An 18,924-nucleotide genomic window follows, 5' to 3' on the forward strand; every position below is an offset into this window, starting at 1 on the left:
TATTTTCTTCCGCGGTAACTGTGAGACTTCGCCCCTAGAACGCAAGGCCGCAAAATGTTTTTGAAAAGAGTAACTAATAACGCAATTACAGCCACCGCAATCACCCGATTCTGTCATGCCTCTCTCCTTCCGTTCCCTCGCAAAGGTTTTTCACTCTCCTGCCCGAGATCGTCTAGCCTCCGCAATACAAATTCCCCTTCCTCCTCCGCGTTTGGCGGGAGGTGGGGCGTGGCTCTCCGCGAGCGCGAAAAAAAAAAAACGGTCGAGGGAGCGCGCGCCGCTGGATTCAGTCTGGCCGTAGCGAGGGAAAAGCGCGCAGCGAGCGGTAGACACCCATCCTTCTCCCGTCAGTCAGCGAGACGGACCAATTGACGTCGTTCGCGGTACGTACGTCATTATCGTGGCCCGTCGGGCCAGCGCAGGAAGCGGGGAAGCTGGCTTCCCAAAGGAGAGCATGAGAGAGCTTTGAATTGTATTTTCGATGCTTTGCGGCGCGCGTGTCACTGTAGCATTTTGCACAGACTATCTCCGGTACCTGATCGAAACACTGGGCGCCTTTGCTTAAAAGGGCCTTCCCTGGACAGTGGCCCTTTAACACTGACCACGTGATTGTGGGGCGCTTGGTTGCTCAGTCTCGCCCATTGTTTAGGTACGCCCAGGTCCGAATGCGTGAATTCTTCGGCACAGGCGCCAGGCTGATATGCAACCATGCTTAACAGAGCTTATTATCAGATATTCTAGATTTAACACAGGTAAACTTCCGAAATTATTATAGCCCATCACCATTTCCCGAACAACTGCCACTTACACAACACTGCCCGAAAAAAGCAGCACAGCAACGCTTATTTTCTTCAATGAGATAATTTTCTAAGCTTATCTCGGCCAATTTTATTAATGTTATAGTATTTTTCTTCAGTATACTCTCATATGATTCTGTGACTGTGACCACGGACAGCACAACGCTACAGAGAATTATACTGTTATTGTCGAAGGACACAAATCAAAATAAAACAGCAGATGCTAAATATGAGCCACAGTACGCGGTGTGCATATTACTCATCCGATCAGCAAAATGAAACGAAGTTTTTGATACTTGACGACACCGAGCAAGCGAGCGGCACCGAAATTCCTGAGCTTATGTAATTAAGTTGGATGAATTGCTTTTCATTTAGGCAACAAAAAAAAAAGCTTTACAGCGGACTAGGGACTGTATGGCGGTTACTACACACCTGAATTGTACCCGACTATAGAAATAATTTGTTACTTCAAATTCATGGCCAAAAATAGTACAACGATTTGTCGCAAACAAAACTACATTTTTGCTGTACTTTTCTACCACCGCTTTTAAGATAGTAAAATGACGTTTTTAATCTAGTACAATCCGGTACCACGTTGCAACTATTAAGTTCCACCTGGTCATTTCAAATCGCTCTATCGCAGCGTCCTTATTTTTTTATTTACAGTCACAATCGGGCTGCGGCGAAAATGTTCGCGTTTTATATAAAAAGTAAGCGACTCAGGAGCGCACGCAACTACACCGCACAAGTAACGTGTTATTTGTGACACGCTCTATGACACGCCGGATGCAGCGACGAGATGGCGGCCTACCGATCGATGCCTCTGCCATTACGCATCTCAGCGAGAAAGATGGTGAAGACTCACTGATGAAAGGTGACGGATCATCCATTACCCTGTGAGAATTTTCTTTGTTGCGCATGATCTCAATAAAGCTCATAAGCTGTCGCAGACGTCCCTGCATGGCTCGCCACCTCAGCTTTGATGGGACAGAAAAGGGATCGGTCATACTGCTGTGCAAGTCACTCTCGTCATTCTCCGAAAACAAGGAAGGCACTTATAAATACGACGGCAGCACTTAGGGTAGAGCGGCGTCTTTCTCTTCCTCTTCTATTTCCTTTCTTCTCTATTTTCTATTCAGCCTGCACGAGGCAGAGGAGGTGGCTCAGCTACAGAGCCAGTAGAAGGCCCGTGCATTTCCTTTTCTTTCTTCCTACAGCCACAACAACAACAACTTAGGGCAGAGCGGCTTACAAAGCAGGCCATTCATGATTCAACTGCATCAGCATTGGGAACTTTGAGTAGCCGCACGAAAAAGTGAAGAAGCGATGGAACAAGGCAATAGGAACCGCAAAGAATCTAAGTTTCATCGGGCTAGCTGTGATGTCAGAACAAGAGGCACAAAACGTTCCTAAATCATGCACGCAGAATTTGGCGAAATCCATAACCTCCACGTAGCTACTCCTCTCTTCTTCCACTCTTGTCTGACTTGCCTTGGAGCCAATCCACTTGAGTTCCAAGCACAGACGAATTGCGCAAAGCAAGGTACAACCATGCAGAACGGACTTGTTACACGATAGTGGCCTCCCACAACAGTCCCAAATCATCATCGTCATCATCAGCCCGACGCAGAGCAGTTGGGTCTACAGTTCAACACGAGGAAGAGTGCAGGATGCTAAATGGGGTGCGAAATTGTGTGGCGCCAGCTCGAAGCTGGACAAAGAAAAGTTGCGTCGTAATTTTTATATGACATCACGTGCGTGTAACCGAGATCAGTTCCGTAGATTTGCAAGGCCTTTCTTTCGCTTCCTGCTAATTTTTGCGTCAAGATCACGACAGTGCGGACGTTGGCCTTTTTGCGATACTGGCACTTGCGCTATCGCGTGAAATTCGTGGGGTGAAAAGGCGGTATTAAATGCGCTATTTCTCTGCTCTTAAGGCGAAGCCTGAACATCCATTAAAGCGAAAGCCTTTCTTGTCACATGAGTGCGCGCAAGATCTGTCCGCAAGAAGTGTCAGCCTCACGTGCTATTTAACGTTTAAGAAAGAAAAAAACTGAGGATAATCCTCTACCGTGCATCGATCACCATCCGAACGCGCTATACCCAACTATGCCATGCCATGCACGTGAAATATATGTATCGTTGTTGTTGCGGCTGTAGGAAGAAGGGGAAAAATGCACCGGCCTGCTACTGGCTCTGTAGCTGAGCCACCTCCGCTGCCTCATGCGGAAGAAAGTAGAGAAGAAAGACGAGGAGAGAAAGAGCGCGCGCAACAGCCGTCGTCCACCACCTAAGCGGCGGCGGGTGCAATGGCGGCCTACAACAGATAAAAATTCGGTGGCTGGCTAGCCTCTGCCCCAAGCGGCGTTGACCTACCGTCCCAGCCCCGTAGGACCAGGAACAGCCACCTTTTACCACCTCCCCCTTTCTATCGTAAGGGAGCGTGGCGCATGCCATCTGCCGCCAGCTATGATGACCAAGCGACGTAACGAGCGCGCGCCATCACCGCCGAGTAGAGCTACTCACCTCAAATCCTACAAATCCGGCATGGAAGAGGCGGTTCCACGGCCACTTGGTGGACGTGCCGTTCTCATGGCCTCTTTCACCGCCAGGGTTTTCAAACACTACAGTGGAACTAGCCCCAAAGGCTTTCGACTTGCCGCCCTAAGCGGAAGCTTTTACTACTCTCCTCCGTAGCTTATTCACTGTGTGCACGGTCAGATATTCTCCGCTGCCTCTTAGCCGGCACCAACGGGTCGTAAAAGCTTTCGACAATTTAACAGCAGCAGTTGTCATGGATGATCCTGGCGAGACGCCTCGTGAACTGCCTGCGTCTCCGAGGTTGCGAAGATGACAGGCTGAATCCGATCATCCAGTGGACGTGGCTCGCCGAGAGGCTGCCCCGCAAAGAGACGAAGAGAGGAAAACATGCCGCCGCTTCCATTCTGGTTACACGTATGATATGAGCACGTATATCAGGCTGGACATTGCAACATTGGCAAGAATAAGACAGCACAAACCGCCTTTCTCCACGCACTGCCAATGAGACCAATTCATAGCAACCTTGCGTCTACATTTTACAGTGGAAAACACTGTTGCAGACACAGAGTAAGTGCGTCTATTCGGCAAGGATGGATCGCCTAGCGCTGCCTTTGAGATATTTCTTTGATATAATTACCTTTCTTATTGCAATTTACTTAGGTCTCTTATTTGAATTTAATAAGGAATACTAAGATTTTCAGGTTTATCAGGGTTAAACATTTGCCTTTTCTTTCTTGCCCCTAGTGCAGTTTCAATGGAGGTCCAAGATTTAGAGCATATTATCTCGCGTGAACGTATGTGCATCATGTTGGTGTTGAATGACGGACAGGTTGTGGCGTCCAGGGAATGCCTAGTCGCGACTTCCTCAGCCCACGTCACCAGCCGAAGTTGTACGTCCGGCTCGGTGCTAGTCGGTGCTAGACAAAGCCACCTCCCACTGCTGCGTTATGGTAAGGTGCCAAGAGGCAGGGGAAAGGTGTGCCGGGCAGTAGAGAATATGAAAATAATCGGCGCGGGAGCTGTCGCAGAAACGACAGGCCGGCGAGTACTTCCCGGGGTGAAGGAGGGCAAGACGAGCTCCAGTTAGAAAAGTGTAGGCCTGAAAGTGGCGCCACAAGTGTTGGTGGTGCTGGAAAAGAGATTTGTGGGCAGGGATAAGGCGAGACAAGATAGGCGGTAGTCCAAAGAGATATCGTGGTATCGTGAAGCGTGGGCTGGGTAGCAGCGGTACGGGGCGACATCCACATAAGCCACGGCTCTTTGCCATCCGTACTCAAGCCAGAGCGCAGCGCAAAGGCTCGCGCTTCACTGTGGGAGGAGTGGTTTTCGGGATGCATATTCTTAGACAGGGGGTTTACTGTTAGGAGGGGGAAAACGTGGGAAGGGATAGAGAAACAGTCCGAGAATGCGGAGGGTAGAGGCGAGAGGAATGAGTGTGCCGTTAAGGTAGACAGTGACGGGAGAAGGCGATAGGGGAGCCACGCACCGAGGTAGAAAAAGCAAGAGCTCTGATTTAGCCGGGGAGCAACTCAAACCGATATCCCGGGCATGAGTCTCCACGGCATTCACAACCGCCTGAAGAAGGGTCTCCATATCACCAGGATTTCATGTGTTCACCCAGAGGGTGATATTATCGGCGTAGAATGCGTGCGACAGGGATGGGATTATTGCGTAGAGAATGCGCCAGCGGAAAGAGGGTGATGTTGAAAAAAAGAGGGGACAAGACAAAACCTTGAGGTGCACCTTTGTTACCGAGAGAAGGAAGGCGAAACATGGGCCGTATGAGATTTCGGCTGTGCGGTGGGCGAGGAAAGCACTGATGTAAGCATGGACACGGGATACGATAATGGAGAGATGAGAGAGTGTCCAGAACGGCGGTGTGTTGTACATTGTAGAATGTTTTAGTAAGGTCCAGCGCAAGTACAGCTCGAGTGCGCTTGCGTGGGAGAGATGCAGAACATCCTCACAAAGCTAAAGCATGACGTCCTAGGTTCACAGCTGGGGGCGAAAGCCGAATATGGTGTCTGGATACAAGTCATGGTCTTCCAGATAGGTCTGGAGGCGGGACAGGATGACATGCTCGAAAAGCTTGCTGAGACAGAAGGTGAGACAGATGGGGCGAAGGTATTCCAAGGCCATAGGTTTGCAGGGTTCGGGGATGAAAGAAACACATGCATGGGTCCAGAAGGACGGAAGAGTTCCAGCTGCATTGAAAAGGTCAGTAAGGGCTTCTAGAGAGGGGGTATCTAGGTTTCCTGGTATCCTGAAGCGGATCGCAAACAAACGTGCGCGCATGAAAGAAGCTAACCTCCACAGGCTAGTCCAGTCTTACATAATCAGGATAGTCTATGTGGCGCCGTATTTACGGCTTCACAAGACGAGAAAGGAGGAACTTGACGTTCTCATTCGTAAAAGGAACAAAACGGCACTAGGTTTACCACCCAATACATCGACAAACAAGATTTTGAGACTAGGGGTTTCCAATACCATGGAGGCTGCAACGGCCTCGCAATACCAGAGTCGTACTGGTCGGAGCATTTTGGATAAACTGGGCTATGAACCGCAAGCATGCTCCAGACGTACATACAAGGTTCCTAGACAGTTTAGGGACAAATTAAAAATACCTCCGCTCCCCAAAAACATGCACCCCGTCTACCATGAGAGCCAGAGGAGTGATAGAGCGGCAGCGCTGCAAGCCCGTTTTGAGGGCAGACAGGCCGCCGCACAATGTGCGGACGGCATAGGACGTGTTTCAGTAGCAACTAGAGAAAACGGGGGCTCGGTAGTTTGCTGCAGCACCCGACACTCGACCGCAACGGAGGCGGAAGAGGTCGCCATTGCGTAGCTCTAACCCAACAACAGGTCAAAATTATAGTTACAGACTCCAAATCAGCGATTAGAAACTTTGACGCGGGCCGCATTTTGGCCATAGCAGAAAGAGTATTGGCCAGTGGCCCACCCCCGGCAGAGCAGGTCGCACTCATTTGGACACCGGCGCACCAGGGGTTGAGGGAGAACGAGAAAGCGCACGTACTGGCCCGAGGATTAGCTACATTCCGGGATCCCAGTGACGTCTTATGCGCAACCCCGTATTCCTTGCGCGATGTGGAGCCCCTACAGTTTGATTATGAGCTTAATACCTACCAAGATATTCTAAATCATTACAAATTAGGCAGATCAGTATTTCCAAAAGCGTGTAAGCAACTCACCAAAAGCGAGGAGGTTATGTGGCGTAAGCTACAAACTGGAGTATTCCCGAACCCCCAACTTTACAGCGAGTGGCACCCGGAAATTTTTAGCCCTAGGTGCAAACGTTGCGATGGCATAGCGGACATGATGCACATGGTGTGGAAGTGTCCTAGATTTGGAGAACCTGACAGAACAGATGAGTCCTCGGAAGCACTACTTCTCCAACAGAACAAGAAAGGGCAACGTGCAGTCATCCGTCTCGCCCTGGCCGCTGCTCAGATCCAAGAGATCCAGGTCGACGGCTGAGGGGGAGGGAATTGGTTGGTTGGTTTGTTTGTAGAGTTTAATGTCCCAAAGCAACTCAGGCTATGAGAGACGCCGTAGCGGAGGACTCCGGAAATTTTGACCACCTGGTGTTCTTTACGTGCACTGACATCGCACAGCACACGGGCGCCTTTCTTTTCGCCGCCATCGAAAAGCAGCCGCCGAGGCCGGGATTCGATCCTGCATCCTTGGGGACAGGCGCCGTAACCACTGCGCCACCCCGGCGCGGCAAAACCACATGGTAGCACGTGCGTTAGATTTGGATGCAAAGGCTGGGACAGAGCTGCGCTTCGAATCCTCGCCAATCTTTTGAAGGGTGCCAATAAATGTGATTTCTCTCTCTCTCTAGGTTGCAACGTGCCTTGTTATTGAAGCGGTCTGCACCCGGGCCCGAGGTGATGCGGAGCGTCAATGCGCCTCACGTACCTCACCCAGGGAGATGTCCGCATCAAGGTTGATATGGGGGATCCGGAATAAGCGGGAAGACGTGTAGAGGGTCGGTGCGGAGGTAGCGGTCCCGGAGGGCCTCCAGAAACTACATATCGGCGAGTGGGGACGAGTGAAGGAGATGGGAGATATCCTTGCGCTGGGACATTTTGATGTGTGTAGGGTCCAACAGCACCCCAAAAAGCGACCACGTGCCAGGAAGGCTCTCGAGCACAACCGCAGCGCGCCTGTTATGACCGCCGTTTGTTTGAATCACTCGACTTTGAAATATACAGCTAATGCTATAATAGAAGAAGCAAATGAAAGCGCGATATCGCATCTACTAACAAGTCCACGCTTAAGTATCCCTCATTTTTTTTTCCTTGGCAAGGGCAAAGCACTAATGCGGCGCCTCACTAACCAGATTTCACCTGGTGATGTGCGTAGAGATTCGGATAGAGGCAAAATTCGCAAATTATAGTCGCCTGTATGAACATCATGTTCACGGACTGTTTTTCGTGGCTCTGCAGTGGAAGCTGGGCAAGAATGAGGAGTCCTTGTCTTTGTTGATGTCCCCAGTCACGAGAACTCCTTTTCGTTGCGCCCAGAGATACCAGTGGAGATCACTTCCAAAGCCTTAGTCGGGCGCACCCGGGCGGCGGCAACCGCCACTGGGGTCCCAAACTCGGGACCTCCACCTAGTGCTTGTAAGGACCGGTCCCATATAGGCCGATCCGAACATACCTCTAGGCCCTTGTATAGGTAATAAATGTTCTTACCACCACCACTCACCAAAACAGTCTGATCTTTGCCTGTGGAGTGAGCACATGAGCGAGCGAACGCGATTGAGCAGGGTTCACTTAGCGCATCGCTATATTATAGACCCTATTCACTCTCAGGTTTAGCAGGCGGCCGTTGTGGCAACGTTGTTTTGCGGAGACGCCATAACGTTGGGCGGTTCGAAACTAACTACAAAAAAATTTGGAGGACGCTTAAGCTTCGCCTTCAAGAGTGGAACGCGATAGCATTATTGCACCTCGTCGAGAAAACTTACTAAACGCAAGGGTATTGGGGCATCCTCGCACCGGTACCCGCGCGGCCCGAAGGGGAGAAGCAGGTGAGCGAAGATAGTGATCTAGAGAAAGGAAAGACGCTTGATTCTACAACCTGTGAGGGTGCACGGCGAAACGTCAGGGGCGAGTGGCGCGCCACGTGTCGGGGCAGCGCCGCACATTGCGAGGAGGGGTTCTTCTGTGTTTGCCGCAAGATGGCTCTGCATGTGCGCAGAGCGCAGAAGAAATGTAGCGGAAACGTACTTCGCTACTCGTGTAACTGCGACTTCTGTAAGTAACATGCTCATAATTACCGATATACACTGCAGTATAACGTTCTACGGCGTGTTTCTAAGGCAACACCGCATTCACTAGAAGCGCTTTTGTACCGCTTTCAAGCATCGAACTCGTGGCTGAGCGGTAGCGTCTCCGTCTCACACTTGGAACTTGCTTTTTATTTATGAAGTGCATATTTGTTTATGAAGTGCATGCCGGGATTTATCGCTCACTGGACGCCGACGACACCGGCTTTTCTGCGACACGAGCTCCTTAACGCTACCGCGTTAAAATGCTTCCGACGGCGCCGGTCTACCAGCGTCCTCCCTGCTGCGCGCCGCTCATTTGTCGGACACTTGAGACGCCGTTTGGAACGCCGTCCAACCAGAGCTCGGATTTCACCGACGCCGTGTCATGATTCGCCGTAGGCCCTCTCTCTTTTTTTCCCCTCTCCGATGTTGCGTTGTGGGTGCCATGGTTGCCGCCTCTGCGAAACCGCCGCGGAGCGAGCGAACGTCATCGCGTTGCTACGACAACGGCGTTGCCATAGCGACGGCGCGCCAGCTGTGGTTGAGCGACGCGCGGCGCGACGGAACATGGAGACAGAATTTTTATTTTCCAAAAGAGGACTATCCCGCCCTTCGGGGGGTTAGACCGGGAAGGTGGGGCAGTCGCCTTAGTAGCAGGCCGGTAGTTCTAGGACTCAGACAGCATCTTCTTTGGAGCTCGGGAAAAGAAACACGGGAAGCTTTCTTCATTACAAATGAATGGAGTGGGGGTTTTTGAAGGCTCTCGCCAACTTTTCAAATAACATCTATTTTCTAAACTCAATGTTTAATCATTTAGAAAAACTATCTTTACAAGATTCCAATTACAAGGCAGCTGTATGCAACTGGTTTCCCTGGCATATCTCAAAACGTTTTATTTTTTAACCCTCGGCTAAAGTTAACTGTTGGCCCAGCGGCAACGCGCGCGAGAGAACCTGTGGTGACGCTACATGACAATGCAGTCATGCAATACTATACATAACCTAGTTACGTGATGACGTTGCAACATGACTGCCCTAGTCGTACGATTACATACCCCAATTACGTGATGACTTCGCTATATGTGAGGTGGTCACGTGGTTACAACTGCAGCACTGAAACTAAAATGATGCGGAAATTTGATCACGTGGTGTATCGGAGAGACAGACTGACGCTAAATGTGCGAACCAAAGTAGTAGGAGCTTAAGCTCTTAAAAAATAAAATTCAATTTGAAGTTTAATTTAGTAAGAAATCACTAACCATGGACCAAAACCTCGTCATGCTTGTAGGTCAGCTCCATAGGCGTTGCCGAGGCAATGACAAGCCCCCAGTATGGCGCTGCAGTCGTGCAGCCAATCAATAAAAGCAGATTTAATTGGTAAAAATGTCTTATTTCAGCCAACAAAGAGAAGGGCAATATCTTTGCAACACCACTTTCACATACTACAATTGTCACAATTTCCAGTGTCTGTTTTCCTTCTGGGATTGCTGGGGAACTCAATCTTTATGCCAATTTTTTATAAGGAGAATAAATCTATTAAAATTACAAGCTTTAAGGAAGTGAAAAAATACAACCATGCATCACACATAAGGAACTACTAGCGTGGGGCCAATATATATCCACAGAACAGTTTTGCACAAGCTTATATAAGACACACGTGGGACTCTCCTCATGGGGTGAGTGACGAGTTATTTCATTATGGCCGCAATAATGCAGAACTGTTGAAATCGATTAAGAAGATTAATCTGCTAACACCTTTTTACAAAAACATATTTTTGTTCTCAATTAGAGCTATATATATGCAGAATTCAGTCAATCACCGACTTGCACTTCATTTTCCAACTAGCATATTTTCTTAAAACCAAATGGAACCAATGGGCATTTTCGATTGGTTTCCTGGGTTTCAATTGGATGCTCCATTTGGCTCCTAAAGGTCAAATTGAGAATAATGAAACCAAATGGAACCTCAGGAAATGGTTGGTTAATTTCACTGGAATGGCAGAACAAATTGAAATGTCCAGATGAACTAGGGAGACCTATTAGGGCCAGTTGGTTCCCATTGGACCCAAATGAGCCCATTGATTTTCTTTTTGGCTGGAAGCACACACAATGAGGAGACTCAGTAAAACAAAAACAGATTTTATTCTGTGTATTTTTCACACTTTGTGCTTGAAGTAAGTGCAGCTCAGCTAATCTTCCACTGCGCGCTTTTCACGGCACTGCTGTATTAGTGACGTACAATATATGCCAGCCTCCTTAACCACATATATGCCGGGAAGCTGGGCTGTCTACTTATACTAAGGATTTAAAGATCGACCACAAGATATAGCTCGTTTACATACTGGCTTAATTTTTTTGTTCTTGTTAAAAAGCCCATTCTGATTGAATAGTTTGAAACTGGGTCCTCAAAGAAGCATGCAGACTAAGATGGTGACAATGGCCACGTGTTTTCACTGACTGCCCCTGCTTGAAATATATGGCAGAGGGTGGAAAAAAAAAAAAAAAAAATGCGCAACTAGTACTGAATCTCACGCTTCATTATATTACTCCGACGAACAAAAGCAAATTAATAAAAAAATGTCTGCAAATACAGGTGGAGGAACCACGCAGAATTTCAAAGCCATCAAACAAAATGTTCTAAATAGCCAATAGCGAAAGACACTGGATTTAATCCAGGCTGTGACAGCTCCACTTCAATAAAGGCAAAATTTTAAAATGCCTTGGCACTGTGCGACGCACGTCACTTGCATGTGGATAGAAGAACTTCAAGTGGTCTAAATTTGTTTGCAGCTTTCCACTACAGCATCCATCAAAGCGTATGTCACTTCTGAAAAATAAAACTCGGATGTAACAAAATAAGTCGTGCTATTTCGGGCCTTGCTTAGCACCTTCACCGTTTTGTTATATCAGCGAATTTCTTAACAAACTGCTTGTTTTTTTTATTCCTGATTTCGGTTATTATTGCCATAAAAAGCCTGCATTTGATCTTTAAAAAATATTTGAAGCAAACACGAAGTCAAATTAGCATACTGAATTTTATTATTTCTCACAATACGAAAACCCAACTTCCTGCTGGTAATGAGCAATAAAAATTAAAAATGACCCCAGCCAACAATTTCTTAACTCTTACATCGAGGTATGGTGATCGTCCGAAGAAGATGATGACGAAGAAAAGCGTCGTTTCCGAGAAGACGCGCCAGCAATGCACACGTCGCCTCCGCCAGATGCCATTTTTAAAACCCATGTTGCCATACGACGTTTATGTGGTAAAAAAAAAACGAAATTAACAGGTCAGTGCTGCCATGTATCGAGCAAAATGCCATCTAAGCCACAAACGAGCGCTGCTCGTTCGAAATGCAGAAGGGAAGAACCTATTCAGTGAGGACAAGCTATAGTCATCCAAAACGTTTTGGGGACGGCTTGGCAAGGAAGAGCGCAGCTCGTCCGAAGCGGTTAAGAGGTTAATAGTGCCATGATACTATGACGTCTCAAATGACATCTCTAAATGCTATGGCAGTGCAGTAAATACTAGTGGCCTATTCAATGACACTTTCACAGAGAAAGGCGAACTGCATCATTAAGTATTGCAAACTGGAAATTGTCTACCAGCACTGAAATTCTAGTATTAAATTTACAATGCTTAAAATACATCATCCTTTACAAGTGAAGCACATCAGACACAAAACATATATTTTTCTTTAACCTTTATTTTATATGCATAGCTGTACACATATGCGCGCATACTGGAGGCACATGATCACAACTGCGACTGAAATAAAACACCGTTATGTACAGTCACTGCATACAAACAGCGTAAAACACGCATACGCACAGTGAGCAAAAAGGCTGCGCAAAAGAAAGTCTCAGCGAATGAGACGAGACACAACATCATGCACGGGTGCCCGCTGGTGCACTCGGTCATGAAAATATTACCTAGGTGAGGGAAAAGAAATGAACCGAACTCACGTGTGTGAGAACACAGACTGCCTGCAATACTTGTGCACAGATTTTGTAATAACACATAAATGTGCTCAGGCATGTTTTCATGCCATTTCTCCATTTTTCTGCTCTAGTTATTGAAAGTATACTGCATCTTTTCTCAAACAATGCAGCTGAAAGTGATTGCACTGTTTGCATCTTAATTTGTTTGCTTACCAACCCAATTTCTGATGTCTCAGACAAAGGGCACATTTGGCAGAGGACGTTGCCCTAATGTTTCGCCTTGCCAACTGTCTAAGGTCACCATTCAAGGAAGCTATTTGATCATATAATACTTTTTGAATTCTCACAGGTTCCATAAGCTTGAAGAACCGCACACCAAGCACAAGCAAGTTCCTTTAAGCAGGTCAAAGATGGCCCGATTCAAGGCTAAAGTTTCGGGCCAACATGATCAAAACAACACCAACCGGCATGGCATGTTAGCTTAAATATAGGCGCCCCCGATGAGCATGAATGGTAAATTTAACATCACATAGGGTAATCAGCTGTTTTCAATGAGTAGGCAGTCATCATCAAATAAGTGGTCAATATTAATAGCGGTTAAAAGCACCTGGGAGAATAAGCCTCCGCACTTCCGATGCAGCACGATGCAGACTAACAAATATATACCAGATGACCCTAGCGTAAAAATAAAAACAAGATATGCTGCTACACTTCGTGGCTACAAAGTAACCTTCCTTCACCTAATGCTACGCAATGAAATGTTTATTTTTGAGAAATATTCATGCTCAAAGTAACACGATGGACAGGGTGAATTTTCATTCAAGCTGTAATCAAAACAGCCTATGTTGCATACCATGTACACAGAATGCATTGACTGTTGTAAACATGTAGAGCAGTTGTCATAGATAAGCATTCAGCTTCTATCTTATCACTCTTTTCCCAACACACTATAAAATAATGTCAAGTGAAATGAACTTGCTCACGAACAAAGTTGTGAATCAACTCTCAATAATTCAAACTGGAAGAGGAGAGAAAATTTCATCAGATAATAATGGGCAGTTCAAATTATGGGGGTGGTTTCAGCGACACTGTCAATATCAGTTCAGATAAACAAGAATTTATAATTATTAATAAAATTAATGAGAGTTTCGTGCTAATACCAGAATCAATGAAACACCTAAGACCTCTCGATCCTAGTAGTATAAGACTGATAATGCTTAAAATTGATTTTATTGGTGCCAAAGTAGCAATTATTCCACAATAAGTAATGTAGGTTTCAGTCCCATGCAGGAAATATGGGATGGATAGAAGCAGAATTTATCGACAACTAAGGTTACAGGGTAATGACAAAAACTTATGCCTACATACATAAACTAGGTAAACATAATAGTAATGCAATCTCCAAAAATGAATGCTTGAATTGAAAAAAAAAAAAAGCAATGCAAAGAAAACAACTACAATGAGATTTTTTACTCCTGAACAAGAATTCACTATGAGGGCAGTTAGCTGCTTGCTGTGGTTACTTCAGTATTCCCGAGTGCAAACACCAAAACAGAAATTGCAGCATGAACTGTCTCAGACAGATGGCTTGAAGTGACTGACTAGAAATTGGATGCGTCTCAATGTGTGTGACATGAGAAAACATGTTTAGTTTTGTAAACTTGTACTTTCACAATCCATGGTCCAAAACTCTTGGCAGACATGGATGCATGAATATATTTTGGAAAAAAAAAAAATCTCTTCTTCTAGTTCTACGCTATCAGAGCTAATGCCTTAAGGTCACTTCCTGAGACATTTTTTGCACTTTCAGACCTTGCCGTGACCAAATAATATCACATGCCGATTTATACAGAAACTCCCCCAATGCCGACAAGTGAATGCCAACTTTGGTCTTGAAATTAGCTCTCAAATGAGTTGCGACTGAAACGGAGGATGCATTTTCCTCGCATCCAATTGCTGATGCCACAACTGGAGCAAAAAAAAGCACACTACAAACAACAAGCCAAACTAATTAATAATAGACCTGAATGTTACTGCTTCATGAGGATTAAGGAAATTCCTTCAGACTTAACTTCTAGCTACTCCCTTCATCCATAACTGTAGTGATGAAGCCTACCAACAGCCTTGTTACACCAGAACAGAAAGACTGTCACAAAAGTCCACCTCAAACATTCAAGCAGTTTCGCAAGCTACCTCTCGACTCCATCACAAAGACAGACTACTAGTGGTGCTATCGATTGTGCACGCAGTAACACCCAGTTTGGCACCTCGGAGCAATTTCTTCAAGACGCCGTTGTTTTTCCCGCACGTGAAAGAACTCTTGTGCGAAAAACTGATGCCCTTTGACTAGAGCTCGTTTTGCCCATCATCTCCTGTCCAGCGAGACAGAATAGTGGAAAAGTTTATGTCGATGCATATACACCAGCGACACAATTGCACAGTCTCATAGGAAAAGAAGAAAACGCAACTTTCTATGTAGCTACGGATATCACAATGCAAACAACGTCAGACATGAGACTAGATCACAAAGAGGTATACCAGCACACTATACAAGGACTGTATGTACAGTGAGAGGGAAAAAAAATCCTTCCATTGTAGGTTTCGGCAGAACGCCTGAACACTTGCACTCCCTTCGAGGTTGCCCGAGCATTTTTTTCCGACATCAGCCCAAATTTTCCTTTTGTACACACGCCAAGTCCTGATAAAGCTTTATGTATGTACACAACTGCCTACCCTTGAGCCCACTAGACGACACAAAACTTAGCTACAGACTTTAAAAATTTTACACAACTGCACTAGTTGTACAACCTGAACTATGACGCGCTACAATACCTACACAACGGGCAGAAAAGAAAAAATAATAAGAGGACTAAATGGGGAATGATTTACAAAGCTGTAATACCTACACAGTGGGCAGAAAAAAAAAGGGGGGGCTAAATGGGGAATGATTTACAAAGCTGTCATTCGTTTTTTCTTCTTGTACTCTTGTATCACATTTGATTGTATCGGAAGCAGAGCATGCAAAAACATGACAAAGATGGAATGAATATCAAGGAGAAAAAAAAAATTCAAGGTTCCAAGTGGCAACAGAGCGGCATAAAATGTGCGACCTGCACTTTGGCGTGTTCATGTTCGGCATATGGTAACAAGTTCTCAAAGCACTTAATCTCGAACACTTAACCATAATTGGGAGAAAGGAGGATCTGAGAGTTCTTGACAAGTTCTTGTTTCAAAATGAGCCGAAACATCTTGAGGAGTAAAAATGGCCATAAAGGAATACGACACACAGGCAGAAACAACGCAGAGCAACAGGGTCATCGACTTTACCAAGACAGCCCTCTATACAGTGTCACAAAACAAAGTGGAGAAAAAGTGCAGTTTCCAAAATAAAAAGCAAAAGGGCATGTACCGAAACAACCAGAAAATAAAGTCAGGACCTATATTTTTTTCATGTGCTGTAACAATAAAAACAATTTCTAGGCTAAGCCTAAAGCAACAAGAGAGAATATTCTTAACTTTGCCATGAAATGTAGCTGAGGTTTACGCATGCACAGTAAAAGTGAAGCCAGCATCTAATTTAAACCTTAATGAAAAATGCATTGCAGGCGTAACCAGCACAGAATTGAGCTCAAATCTGCGACAGGTTTAGAGCACTAATTTTCTACTGTTCTCGATATCAAACATTCTGAGACAGAGACCGCGCTTTTAGACTACCGATTTTCATCATGGCTTTGCGCGACTATAAAAGTGTAGGTAAAAAAACTTTCAAAAGCTCTGCCATGATTGGCAAAGTCTCACTGTAGAGCCAGACAAGGCGTAAAGCCCACAAACTCCTAGGCTAACATGTAGAAAGTGATTTCAATTTGCATCGTGACAATGCTAATTTGTCAACAAATATGAATTATAATTTAACTCTGGCTGTAAATTCCAGACACAAAGCTTAAATGCCAACAGCTAAAACAGTGTGCATTGCTGAACACAATGCAAATTAAATTGCTAAACGCTATGAGCAAGACCGCTGCATGCGTCATACTGAGCAGTACTCCATGGCGTTCTCAAGCGTGCAGCCCTCGAAATAAACACGCCATTTTCCCATTTGTACGTAAAATTTTAAAACATCACCAACCCGCATGTCAACACGCATGCTGTTAGCATGTAATCTCAGCAATAAAAAGTTCTGGGCATAAAAATCAGTTCTGAAAAGTAAAAAAGCTAAACGCAGTTTAGGAATTTTTTTCACACTCTCATTTTGACCTGCTGTGAAACGAGATAAAATGCCGCACACCTCTCTGAAATAGGCGTGAACAATATTTAGCAAGGTTCGTTTTATTATAAAGGCAATGCTGTCAAAGCTACAGAACCTAAACGCACCCTATCCTCCTATGCATCAGACTACAGCCCCCAGATACGATTAATAGCTTTTTTTTCCAGATACATACACAGTACATTTGTTTACGCCAATTAGCGTTCGAGGCATAAGCAGCACAGCTTAAACCTTGAAAAATGATGCTGCCAAAAACAGTTCCTCCGATTACAATGACCTCTTCAGGTATGTCTGGTCGCAAGAAGCTTCTATGAATATGGTGCCAGCTACACCAGCAACTGAGCGGTGACCAAGGTGACAAGTGGCCATCTCAAGACCGAACTATTCGCGAAGTTGCACAGCTACCAACGCAACACCCCTGTAACTCCTCCTCTTCACTGCAAAACAATTTTAGAAATAAAGAGAAGTTGTTGTAAGGGACAGCCAAACGTCGGCATAAAACCGCAGCGCCCCTAGTGGTCACACCACCAACCGAAAGAAGGGAGAAAACGGGGGTTTGCCCCAGAGCAGCAGCCAGAATAAACAACCCCAGCGCCCCTAGCGGATGCTCGACAAAGCACTGAGCGAGCAGAGGCGGAGTGATTTGTGCGAGAATTAAAAAGAATCTTCACTTTCGTCACAACCTCTTCCTCCCTGCAACATCAAGCACGACCAGGCTCGAAAACGTTTCGTCAAAACGTGCAAGACACCCCAGTAATACTTTTCTGCAAAGGTAACTAAACTACATCGTCATCAGAAAAAAGGCCATCCAAGAAAGCAGTCCACTATACGTAAAGCAAACAGCGAGGTGCCAAAACAAGCTAACTGCGTTACTCTACAGACCTGCCATTGCCGGACCTCTCTCTCGAGTGATGCAAGTTTCCCGCTAGGAGGCACAATGCTTATCAATACGGCAAAGGCATCTGTCCGTTTATCTCAGCTGATCTGGAATGGCAGGCCTAGAAGGAAATTACAGCCGAAGGCAAACAGTGTGATCATCGATCGATAAAAACGATTTCACAGTTTGTGACTACGCGTCTGGCCCGTTCACATTACATTCCCAGCTGCCACAAAATACTGAACCCAGCACTTCATATCTGGAACAAAAGAATTGTGCCTGTACAACCATGTGAATGGTGTCTGTGCAAGCTCTGCGAAGTGGCAGTGACACCATTTTTGAAAATCGCTAACAGGTCACCCAGTAACATCTGGCGGAAGAGTTGCGAGCAGTCAATGCCGCATTAAATGTGTGTCAGGATAGCCCGTTGTCAACGAAGCAGGGACGCAGAACAATGCGATCTGCACAATTTTCCAAGTATATACAAAAAGTGAGGAACTTGACCCTTGCTTAAAATGAAAGCCCTCGTGATATGGGTAAAACAAAAGAGATTAGAAAAAAAAAGATGAAATTATGTCAGCTTTGCAACACCAGCTACGGCTTGCACTTGCTACATATGCTCTTGCCACATTGCTACAGCGGCTGGTTTGCCCTTATAATAGAGTGCGCAAGCAATGATCTCTGCATTCATGAAAATGCACGTAGAACATGACCAAGATTATCAAGTCAGTGTGGGTCTACACCCAATGCACATTACAAGGGGAGAGGATTAATGGGTCATTCTTGGAGGGGGGAAGCTGGAGGGGGTAGTTTCATTTTAACAGTTTATTTCTTGGACTTTATTAGTTGAAAATATTTCTCATTTAGGGTGAATATATCCCCTCCCCCTCCCCCCCCCCCCCCTACTAGAGCATAGCCATCACTTGCAGCATATGAAGTGGAATTAAATGAATTTAAACCTGGTGCCCAAAAAAGAAGCAACTCCTCCTTAAGCTAGAAGTTCTTGACATCTCTGATGATGCAGTCTTAAAAATCCAGCAAAGCAAGAGTTATCTTCAAAGAGACGAGCAACGGGCATGGCTAAAGTTAAACTTAACAAGGGCAATAAAACCGCACATCCTTCGAGCCTTAATGATTAGAGGACGCAAAACGAGCAAAGCTTCAGAAATGACTGGAAACATGATTTTTTAACCATGAGCGCATCAATG

Source organism: Amblyomma maculatum, chromosome 5, assembly GCF_055883805.1.
Source record: "Amblyomma maculatum isolate TAMU_Amacu chromosome 5, ASM5588380v1, whole genome shotgun sequence".
Classification (NCBI taxonomy): Eukaryota; Metazoa; Arthropoda; class Arachnida; order Ixodida; family Ixodidae; genus Amblyomma; species Amblyomma maculatum.